General features: G+C 43.6%; 1 protein-coding gene across 3 annotated transcripts in view; it reads left to right on the plus strand.

Annotated features, from left to right (window-relative positions):
• The window catches only part of MLLT10 (MLLT10 histone lysine methyltransferase DOT1L cofactor), a 692,838-nt gene that overhangs the window by 478,588 nt on the left and 202,062 nt on the right, over positions 1-12,188 (plus strand). The gene's annotated exons all lie outside the window — the stretch shown is intronic.

A 12,188-nucleotide genomic window follows, 5' to 3' on the forward strand; every position in this document is an offset into this window, starting at 1 on the left:
GTGCACAAGTTCAGGAGAAGGAGGGTGTCTAAACAAAAGTATTTTTATTTAAAATCTTGAAAGTACCAAGCTTAAGTAAAATTTTCAATAACCTTTTTTCTTAGGCAAAACCTCACATTGTAATTATATGGATTGTAGAAATCACTTTCAGAAATTTATGCAATCAAATTAAAGCTTCTAGTGGATTGAACTGATTGTTGGACTTTCAGGAGGCTGTTATAGGGGAAAACACCCTCCAGGGATTCAAGACAAAGTTAGACAAGTTCTTTCTGAACCAGAACGTACGCAGGTAAGGCTAGTCTCAGTTAGGGCACTAGTCTTTGACTTAAGGGCCACCGCGTGAGCGGACTGCTGGGCACGATGGACCACAGGTCTGACCCTGCAGCGGCAATTCTTATGTTCTTATATAAAAGTATACCATGGTTGTAGCATTTAACTTTAAAAGGGTTAATTATGATAAAAAGAGGAAATCAGAAGGAAACTCAAAGGAGCAGTTGTGAGGGTTGAAGGTTTACATAGGAGAGGTCTTAGGCGCCTAAGCCAATCAGAGCCTTAGGCCCCTCCTCGATGCATCCCAGGATGCACCGGGAAGGGGAAGGCCACCATTATGAAGGTGGGCCTGCTGGTGGGAGGGAGTGGGCATCCCTCCCGCCAGATTATCATTGAAGGTATGGAGGTGATGACGGAGTGGGGTGCTGGGAATTTGGGGAGTGCCATAGTTTGGAGTGCGGTGTCGGGGTTCGATGGGGCCCAACGGAAGGAAGAGTGGGCATCCCTTCTGCTGATTGTGCTGAGGAGAGGTACAGGGGGGTGTGGGGGTTTGTTGGGGGAGGAGTATAGGGCGGGGATCTATGTGTAGGGGGGCTGCGGGATCTGTGAGTGGGAGGGAGGGAAGGAGAGAGAGAGGAATCGGATCTCCCTGCTGGTTCAGCTGATACTGGATTCCCTGAAACCAGCTCAGCTGATCGGGATTCCCCTGCCTTGGTCAGACAAGGTAGTTGGGAGAATCTGTAAAACTTGCTTTTGTGAGTTTTTGATGTGGATGTTTTTATTTTTGAAAATGGCCAAAAAAGATAGACATCCTAAGGACCAAAATCTCTACATAGGTCATTTTCAAAAATAAAAGATAGATTTCTGGCTGTTTTGAAAATCGGCATTTTATGTACTTGATTTCTGGACGTTTTTTTCCAAAACATCCAAATTTGACTTAGACGTCTTATTGAAAATGCCCCTCCACGGCTAAATGTTGTTATGAAAGAAGGCACCAAAAAGGCACCAATAAAAATGGAGCCTAAAGAAGAATGTAGGAATCTATGATTGATGAGATATAAAATATTAACAAAGAAGGCCAAAATGGATTTGAGAAGAATCTTGCCAATGAGTCAAGAATAAACTTCTTCTTTTTTTTTTTTTTTTCATTTTATTCTATATTTATAAACTGCTCATTATTCCACATCTGGAGGATATACAATGGAACATTCACCTTAATATTCAAAAAGCATAAACAAACAACAAAAAGTAATGAATCTTTTTTTAATACGTATATTAAGAACAAGAATCCCACAGAAGAGTTTATTGAACCATTCTTGGCATTGGTCTTCACTGCATAGAATGTTAGGGAGATATTCATAGCAGAAGCATTCATTGTAGGTGATGATTTAGGGGAACTGAAACAAATCACTGTGTACAGAAAGAAATTCTAGAGCAAACTGGAAAACTAAATAGTAGTAAATCACAAAGGCCTAATAGTAATAATAGAAACTTACCCCCTCTTCTGTGAAACCGCGCTAGCAGTTTTTAGCGCAGAGAGCCACGCTGAATGGTCCACACTGTTACCAACTCTCATTGCATTCCTATGAGTGTCGGGAACAGCGTGGGCCAGTCAGCGCGGCTCCCCGCGCTAAAAAACGCTAGTGCAGTTTCGTAGAAGAGGGGGTTAGAGTTGAGGAAAAAGGGCACCCAGAAAAGATAACACAGGTCAACATATCATTTTCATCAGTTAATGTTGGGTGGGTTTTGTAGTATTTTTCATGCTGATTTCAAATCTGTGTTTAGTCTTTCACTAGCACGTCACATTTTTGTGATGAGGTTCATTATATATAATTATAAACATTAATTGGGCGATATATCATGCGTTTATAGGATAAACGTTATAAGGAGGGTTAACTACAGTTGTCTTTTTTTAATGCTACAGACATTATTTATGGTGATTAATATCAGTTTATCATATCCAGACATTGTACTAATCATCCAGATAGTTTCTGTTACGTCGTTCAATTACCTTAGATCTAAAGAAGGTATGCAAATTGTACTTTGGCTGTCCACTGGATGACCAGGATAAGTCTTGGGCTCCACATATCATCTGTACCAGTTGTTCGAACTGACTTCGTGATTGGCTCAATCGACGAAAGACAGCAATGTCATATGCAATCCCAATGATATGAAGGGAACCATGAGACCATATTAAAGATTGCTACTTTTGCCTTGTGAACACAAGTGGATTCTCAGCTAAAACTAATCACACAAAATTATATATTGTGACAAATCTAGCTCTCCTAGCTTTGTCAGAGGATTAACTAGGAAGAGCAGTAAGCCCCTATGCAGGAGAGCTGACCAGATTGGCTCTGCTGAATATGATAGCACTGACCTCCCTTGCACCGAGATTGTTGAGATAGATAGTGACTGCCAGGGAGAATTCAGGCTAGCTGCAAGTCACTCATAAGACCTCAGAAGCCAGGAAACTACATCTCCCAGAAGGACAGAGAACTAGCAGGAAGCTGTCACATGAGCAAACACAGCTGCAGAGGGAGCTTTCTCCCTTCCCCCTCTTCAGAGTGGTTTGGAGCCTGTTAAAATGAGGCAGCTAAGACCCAGAGAGGGGGAGGAGCAGAGAGGCTGGGAACGTGAGTCTGAGAGGCAGCATGACTTATCTCCCCAGCTGAATGCTGACAAGCTGGGAAGAGAGTTTGAGATAGTGGACATTTCAGAGGTGTCTGAACCGACCAGTGAGAGGCAGCTGGAAAGCTGGGAACCCATGGACATTGGTGTGCCAAGTATTCCTAGTGAGAGATTGGAAGCAATAGACACAAGCTAAAAGGTTGGAAGTGTTTTGCTAATTTTTGATTCTTACCTGTTTCATGAAAGTTTTATGCTCAGAATTGTCTAAACTTTCCAGGGTTAGGTTCTGAAGAATTCTTTCACACCATTTGTTGCCTTGAACTGCTTAAACATTTGCAAACTATGGAGCATTTCTGCTTTCTCTCCTCTCCACACAGCTGGAGGCTAATTATCTATAAATAAGCTACTGCAGGAAACGTCAGCCATGGAGGAGCTCCGTTGGTATGAGTTTCTTAGCTGCAGGCAGTCTGTGTAAGAATTCAAAGTTGAGCAGTTTACTTTTTGGTTTTGAAAAGTTTTATTTTTCATGCAACAAGAATCTTGTGTACTTCTCTCTACTGCTCCTTCATAGGAAGAGAGCATTGCTAAACCTGTCTGTACCATTTAAGGCTGGTGAAGAAGACTGAGTTGCAAAGACTAAAGTCCAGCCACAATTCTGGTTTGTGTTTTTTCTTTCTGTTTTTTTTTGAAATAAGAACCAGACTATTGTTTGTGAAGCCAGTGTGGCCAGGTTGGCCCGGCACTTTATATTTTGGTTCCTAAACAAATGTGTTGGAAAGTATTGCAGCTTGCTGATAACACCAGAGCAGCCTTGACCCATGGTCAGAAATAAAAGTATATCTTTATTTTGGACATTGCTGGGTGTGTGTGATTTTCCTTGCCTGTTTCACTGTGGTCATTTACCTGACATTTTCACCCTACGCCGGTGCCAAGGGAGCCTGAAGGATTCCCTAGTTGGAGGTAACGCACTGGGAGCAGTATCAGTCACTGTGAACTAGGCTTGCTGCGCTTATCAGGAGCCCGGGTTGCGACAATATCCTTCTCTGGATTCTGCTATTAGGCCTGTTCCTCATTACGACTCACTTCCTGTCCCTGTACCTCCACAAAATTGACTTGTTTCTGTGGAACATGATGAGGAATGTGATGATGATGCAGCAGCTGGTGAAAATCCAGAATTATCTGATACTGATGTGAATGATGAAGATTCAGAACCAGAGACCTTTACACAAGCTGAACTCAATGATCTTATTTGTAATCTAAATCTTTCAAAAGAAAAATCAGAACTTCTTGATTCAAGGCTTAAGCAAAATCACTTTTCTTGTAAAAGATGCTGATATAATTCATTACAGAAAAAGGAATCATAACAACAACATTCTTCATTGTAAATGGCTCATTGTGCTTTTGTCATGACATCATCGGGCTCTTCAACAGTTTGTCACAAGTCCATTGTCCAGATGAATGGCGTCTCTTCATTGATTCTTCACAGAGAAGCTTGAAGGCAGTGTTACTGCACAACAGAAATTCCAAACCAAGTATTCCAATTGCCCATTCTGCTCATCTAAAGGAGTCTTATGAAAATATGAAGAATTTACTAGAAGCAATCAGTTATAAAACACACCAGTAGAACATCTGTGGTGATCTGAAGGTCATTGGCATACTAATGGGAATGCAAGGAGGATTCACTAAATACTGCTGTTTCCTGAGCTTGTGGGATAGCAGATCTATAGCTGAACATTATGTCAAGCGTGTCTGGCAGCTGAGGAATACCATAGCCCAGGAACAAGCAGTGTGAAATTTATGCCATTGGTGGATCCTAATAAGATACTTCTTCCACCTCTTCATATCAAGTTGGGGTTGATGAAGAACCTGGTAAAGGCCATGGGTAAAGCAAATTTGCCAGGTTTTCAATATCTTATTAAGACATTTCCAAAAATCAGCACCCCACAGATCAAGTCCATTATGCAGGTTGAAGATTTTAAGAAATCACTCTCAGCAGCTGAGCTTGAAGCTTGGGATGCATTCAAGTGCTTAGTGGAAAACTTTCTGGGCAACCATAAGTCTCCTTCATATAAGGAAGGAGTTCAGAATCTCCTTGACTCATATCAGAAACTGGGCTGTCATATGCCATTAAAAATATACTTTTTGCACTCACATCTTGACTTTTTTTCCAGGAAATCTTGGTATGGTGAGTGACGAGCAAGGAGAACGTTTTCACCAGGACATTCAGTTAATGGAGCATCGCAACTAAGGGTTCTGGAGTAGAAAGCTGCACGGGGACGATGGGAATCCCGCGGGTTCCCCCCTCGGGTCACAGGGATCCCATGGGGACGCCCCCTCAGGTTGCGGGGATCCCGTGGGGACTCCCCCTCGGGTTGCGGGGATCCCGTGGGGACGCCCCTCGTGGTCTCGGGGAATCCCGCAGGGTTGGAGGCAGCGAGAGGCTCCTCTTCTTTTCCTACCTGCTCGCACACGTAACTGACCGGAAGTCTAACCCCGACATCAGACCAGGCGTCAGAGACAAGGCTCCATGTCAGTCACATGCAGGGTAGCAGGCAGATCTCTTCCTGGGTGAAGAGCACGTAGCTGTCGCCTCTGGCAACCTCGTGGAGGGCCGCGCAGTCCTCCTCCAAGAACCAGTAGTTGAGGTAGACGGGAACCTTGAGCACCAGTGAGCAGTGGAAAGGCTGGTCAGAGGTGGCGTACTTGGACGCTCCGTAGAGCGGGGGAGCGGTGGTGGAGACATAGAATAAAGGTCATCTTGATTGGTTGTGAAGTGACTTGATTTGAGTAGTCCTGATTATATGGGTCTCTATATATGAATAGTGGTCCCTGGGGTTGGTGGGACTATAAGTCTTACCCTTATTCCTATGAAGGGAAAGAGGAAATAAGATTTAACAGAGGAAAGAGAAGGGTTTATTTTTTTGTGCCTTTTTTTTTTTTTTTAGTAAGAAACAGGGATGAGAAGAGAAATTAAGCAGATATAATACTGAAAACCAGTGAAAAGAGCAGAATATGAAATGCAGAGCAACTTATCTTATTGAAGTTCACAGGGCAGCCTTGTTCACAGCACTGTCCCAAAGATAATGCAGTTAACCTTAGAAGTAAAACAGAGCCCCTCGCTTCTGCACCTAATCAGCAGAAAACAATGGATGAATACTAGTAAGACAGAAACATAGGCTCTATACCACCTAAAACACAGTATTTTAAACAGAAATGCAGGTTCTATAACAAATCACTGACTACCCTAAAACACAGGATCTATAACAGGATTTTCCCTACTTTAGTCATTCTGAGCCACAGGCACCAGGATTTAATTAGAGTTAATAAAGTCTTACCCTTATTCCTATGAAGAGGAAGAGGAAATAAGATTTAACAGAGGAAAGAGAAGGGTTTATTTTTTTGTGCTTTTTTTGTTTTTTTAAGTAAGAAACAGGGAGGAGAAGAGAAATTAAGCAGATATAATGCTGAAAACCAGTGAAAAGAGCAGAATATCAAATGCAGAGCAACTTATCTTATTGAAGTTCACAGGGCAGCCTTGTTCACAGCACTGTCCCAAACTTATTTGTTCATGATATTGTCTAGGATTGCTCCCAATAACTTTATCTTCATATCCATGTGTATTGGAGTGGATTCATTGCAGATAGGCTAATTTGGTTGAGTTTTAGGCTTATTTCTTGAATTTCTCCTGGAGCATTAGGATAAAAGGATGTAACAGTTGAATGTCATCTGCATATGTGAAGACGGTAAAGCCTATGGATTGTGCGAGAGTCAGTAATGGAACAAGGAAGATTGAAGAGTATCAGAGATAATATAGAGCCCTGTGGTATCCCAAATTTTTGAGAGAAGATTTTGGAGGAAGAGTTCTCGAGTTTCACTTGATAGGAGTGATTTTCTAGGGGGAGTGGGTGCAGCACAGGTGGGGACACAGAGCACAGCCTCTTTCCCCATCCAATGTACCTGAATCCTGTGCTCCAGCAGAGGTGTCCTGGGTGCCCATACCATGTTTGCCTTGGCAGATATGTAGCTGAGCACCACCCACTCCACTGTGGTGAGGTCAGACATGTCTGCCCCTGGAGGCCTGTTCCTATCCTTTGCTTACACTTCTCTCTTCAGTGCTCTCCACTTTTTCTTGCAGTCTTCTACATCTCGGTTTTGGTGGTGGACTGCATTTAGGTGAGTGGCAATGTCAGTCCACTCCTTGCCCCTGGAGTAGGCACTGAGGCATTTTCCTTTGGGAGAAAACAGGCATTGATGCTGTGCCTGCACCTCTTTTACCAGCATCTCTGTATGAAATTGGGCTTGCAGCTGAGTGGCTGGTCTTGCTTCTTCTGTTTGTTGGAAGCCACATCCACCGAGAACAAAAAGAAATTGAAAATGGTGTTCTGGGCCTTTAGCAGTTTCTAGACGTTTCAAGTGTGGCTCGGATGTCCTGAAGATGAACGTCCAACGTTGCAATTATTATGCAATCAGAGGGACATCTAAGGAATATCCTGCCCCTTAGTCATCATTTTCAAACATTTGCTAGGACATCTATGATATCCTTCCCCATAGACGTCCTAGGAAATGTCATTTTCGCTCTGTTTCCTAGGACGTCCATAACATTGCAACCTGCAGAACCTAGAACTATCTGACACTCTGCTGTCTCCACAAGGTAGATATCTGATTCTGGCAATGCCCTGAGCCTGCGGGACCTTCCTGCATTACCTGTGTTCAGGTAAGCTACCACTTCTACTCATACTGCTCCACCCATGGCCTTGGACAAGCAGCTGCACCATCTCTTTCCTAATAATTATCTCCTTAGTGTATTGCAAGCACCCCGAGGAGCTGAGGGAGAGAAGTTGAGGAGCAGAGGTCAGAAGGAACAGGAGAAGGTGATGGTGGGGATGGTTACAGGCCACAAACCCTCCAAAGAATAATGAATAATGTAAGTGGTGACCCGCACGAAGGTGAGGGAAAGGGAGGGAGGGAGGGAGGGAGATGGGCCTGGGGTGGAGGCTCGGAGTGGGAAAGAGAGAGAGAAAGGGGCAGTTGGGCAGATGATGGAAGTGGGGAGAAGAGAGAGAGAGAATAGGGCAGACAGATGTCAATTGAGAGGGGAGAGCAGATGCTGAATGGAAGTGGAGAAAAAGAACACATGCTGGATGGAAGGAGGGGAGAAAGAAAAAGACATGCTGGTTGGGGGAAGAAGAGAGTTAGTGAGATAGTGGAGGGGTGAAGGAAAGGGGTGGCAATCTGTGGGTAGACACAGTGATAAGAGGAGGACTGAATAGTAAGAGAGAATTTAATTTAGACAGAAGAAAATAGAGAATTGAGAGATGCCAGAGAATGGGGGGAAAGGGGGAAGGAAACAGAAATATCAGATCTGAGTGGAGGAAATGAGAAGAGAGAGGGAAATGGAAGAAGATAGATGCAGTCCATGAGGGGAACAGAGGGAAGAAGATGGATACCAGACCAAGGGGAGAGGGCAGGAGAAAAGATGGAAGGGGGTTGGCAGACAGTTTCTGGAAGGGGCAGACAGTGGATGGAAGGAAGAAAATGACAACATGAGGAAAGCAGAAACTGGGAGACAAAGGTTGTTAGGTCCCATCAACTCATGCTCGAGTCCTAGTCCATTATTAGATGAATATTGGAGAAGAGCAAAGAATACCAAAACCCTCTATACCTTTGCTTCATCAACTACAGCAAAGCTATTGACTGTGTGGATTACAATAAACTATGGAGAACTCTCGTGCAAATGGGAATACCCAAGTTAAGCTGATAGAGAGCCTATATGAAAATCAAGATGACAAAGGTAGAAAAAAAAATTCTATTTTTAAATTTTTTTGTTATAGGCTAAAGTAGTATTGTAGCTGTGTTAATAAATGTTTATAGATAGAAAATGGAAATACGGTGATCGTTTTATTGGACTAATTTTAATACATTTTTGACTAACTTTTAGAGGCCAAATTCTTCCTCAGATCAGGACAGAATACTGTAACAGCAGTATACTTTACTGACCTAAGGAAAGAGGGTTTGACCTCTGAAACCTAATTTAAAAATGTATTAGTCCAATAAAATATCTTATTTTCCATTTTTTTTAATTTGTTAATTTGTAAAGTGATTTGAATCTCCTTATTGTCTGCTGATCTTCTTTTGTTCCACTTGTTGGATTCTTTGGTGGACCGCTTACTTTGTTGTTTTGTTACAAATTAGCATACATGGAGTGGAACGTACCAGAGGTGTTACAGATTTGGTTGTTTATACATATGGGTTAAAGTTGGATGACAGACTGAGGCAGTTGAGACAAGTTGCAAACTTGATTATTAATATAGACGTATGTTTTGGATAGTATTACTGCTTTACAATGCATTTGAACACTTTTATATACGTATGGAAAGGGTTCAGAGTTAAAGTCCTGGGCAAGCAGGTGGGAAGGGAAGGAAGGGGGGGGATTTGTTCAGAGATGTTTGGGGCTTGCATAGAACTAAAACTGTACACTGGCACTGGTATGGTAATCTTTGTTGTTTGTTTTGAATTTTATAATAAAAGAAAAAAATAAATACGTGTAGAAATAAAGAAGTAAATAATAAAACAGGTAAATAAATTGTGGTGGGATGTGGGCGGGGCACGGGTGTGGGTGGGGCAGATCTAGGGGGCCCAGTGTACTTGTGTGCCTAGGGGCCCTTGAAGAATTAATCCTGCCCTGAATATTGCCTGCACGTCTGACTTTGTTTGTCTTTGATAGTTTGCCAATGCTATTTTTCAGCTATCACATGGGGCTAATTTTAATTTTAAAAATTTCTATACCGTCTAAAGCCTAAAGTATGTAGGTTTCATTATCCCAGGACAAGCAGGCAGCATATTCTCTACATGTGGGTGACGTCACCGACAGAGCCCCTTAGCGGACGTTTTCGCAAGCAGACTTGCTTGAAGACCTTCAAGCTTGCGATTGGCCCGCACATGCCCCTCCCGCCCAGTCTAGGGCATGCGTCTCCTTAGCGTGGCCTCAGTTTTCTGTTTTCCGTGGAGCCAGAAGCACTGCTCCCTTGCTTCGCGCAATATTGTTGTACCTCTTGCACCGCAGCTTGTTTGGTTAGTTTCAGTTGAGTCGCTGTGCCAGCGTCTTTGTTTTCCTTTCTTTTTTGTTTCTTCGGACAACCAGGTCACCATGTATTATATCAACAAACAAGGGGGCACGGGTCCCTGTCCCTGTGCCAAGAGGCGATGCAGCTCTGGGATTGCACAATCCGCTGCAACATATTCCTTCGAACGGTCTACATTCAGGCAGTGGCGTACCTAGGGTATGTGGCACCCGGGGCCCATCATTTTTTGACACCCCCCCCCACCCACCCTCCATGTAAAAAATATTTTTTGTAATAACCATGAAACGGTATAAATGGTCAGAATAGAAACAGGGAGTGAAAATATTCTTTTATTGAACCTCATATATGTAACCATCATTCCAAACATAACATAACATAAATTATGTCTGAATTGTCATGACATCAGAAGTACGTATGGAGTAGTTGCAGGTGATGCTTGGGACAGTTCTGATTATGTTAGTTCGGGTCACGAGTGGAGTTCCGCAGGGGTCGGTGCTGGGACCGCTCTTGTTCAATATATTTATTAACGACCTGGAGGCAGGAACAAAATGTGAGGTTATTAAATTTGCGGATGACACCAAACTATACAGCAGGGTTGAAAACACGGAGGACTGCAAATATCTCCAAAAAGACCTGACAGTGCTGGAAGAGTGGGCCAAAAAGTGGCAAATGAGCTTCAACAAAGGGAAATGCAAGGTCATGCATGTAGGGAAAAAGAACCCGATGTTTACTTACAAAATGGGGGGGATCACCGCTAGGGGTGAGTAACCTTGAAAGAGACCTGGGAGTGATGGTAGACACATCATTGAAGGCGTCGGCGCAGTGCGCCACAGCCTCAAGGAAGGCAAACAAAATGTTGGGCATCATTAAGAAGGGTATCACATCCAGGATGAAGGAAGTCATCCTGCCACTGTACCGTGCAATGGTGCGCCCTGTCCTGCCCAGCTCCTGTTCACGGCAGCGAGCTGGAACACTGTGACTGTTCCTGTCCATACGTGTACCCTTTAACCAGGGTACCCTTCAGGCCTTCTTAGGCGTCTGCCTAAGGTATAATATCAGATTCCCTGACATTACCAAAAGAAAAACAGGCAAGGGAAAAGAAACACACACCTCAAAATCCAGTATAGTAGATTAATCAAACAAAGGTTTTATTATGTTCACTGGTTGCATTGAACAAAAGGAAAAATGCTTCAGCTTATCAGACCTCAAAACAAGCACTCAAAACTATGAGGAAAAACACAAGCTGTTCAAACAGAGCAAAACTTTCAAAGAAATCCAGTGTCCAGGTTTTTGGGTGTGTCTCATCTTAACCTATCGTTCCACAGCCTCTGGACTTTGTTAGCACATCTATAAACAGTCCTGTTCACCAGAGTAGTTTGGATTTAGTAACTTTCCCTAAGTTGCTTCAGCTCTGTAAACCGTATTCTCTTCTTTAGCACAGAATTCACAAGGTCCGTGCAGGCTCTCAGCACAGCTCCCTCCTGTGCCTTTCAAGTAATTAATTATGCACAGCTGTGAGGAAGAACCTAGGCTCAGCTTGGCTGCTAGCAGAGAGAACAAAAAAAAAAAAATGCCAAAACATTTGCTAGCTTTACAACTAAAGCTTTCAAGCAGCAATTAACAGTTCATTATCAGCAGGGAGAGAACTACAACTCCGCTTTAAACTATCACTGGCATAACGGGTAGCTTCACTACTGTGGACACAGGCAATACACATCCCCTTACTGCTTATCAATGTCCATGGACACCTCCGGTCCTACCAGACTCTCCTGGATTTCCATGGGTTCCCCTGGGGTTCCTTCCTCACTCCCTGGGTCAGCAATAAGCTCTTCTGTGTCCACCATTTGCCAGTCTCCAGCCTCCTCGGGCTGTGGATGAATCTCTCCCGTTTGCCTCCAGGCTGCTTCCCCCCGGAAGCCTCCTCGGCTCCTCCTCCCCTGACTCTCTCTCAGCTGCTCTGATTTAACCCCCTCTAATTCGCCCCTCCCTGCTCTGAAGAGGGGGAAGGGAGAGAAATCTCTCTGCAGCTGTGCCTGTCTCAGTGACAGCTTCCTGTGCTGAGACTGGCCTTCTGGGAGCTGTAGTTTCTTAGCTCCTGGGTTAGTCACAGTGAAGTCAGCGCTTATAACATCAGCAGGGCCAACCTGATCTGCTCTCCTGCAACTGGGTTTCCTGCTCTTCTTCCCTAATCCTGTGTCGAAGCTAGTA

This window comes from Geotrypetes seraphini, chromosome 2 (genome assembly GCF_902459505.1).
Source record: "Geotrypetes seraphini chromosome 2, aGeoSer1.1, whole genome shotgun sequence".
Taxonomy (NCBI): domain Eukaryota; kingdom Metazoa; phylum Chordata; class Amphibia; order Gymnophiona; family Dermophiidae; genus Geotrypetes; species Geotrypetes seraphini.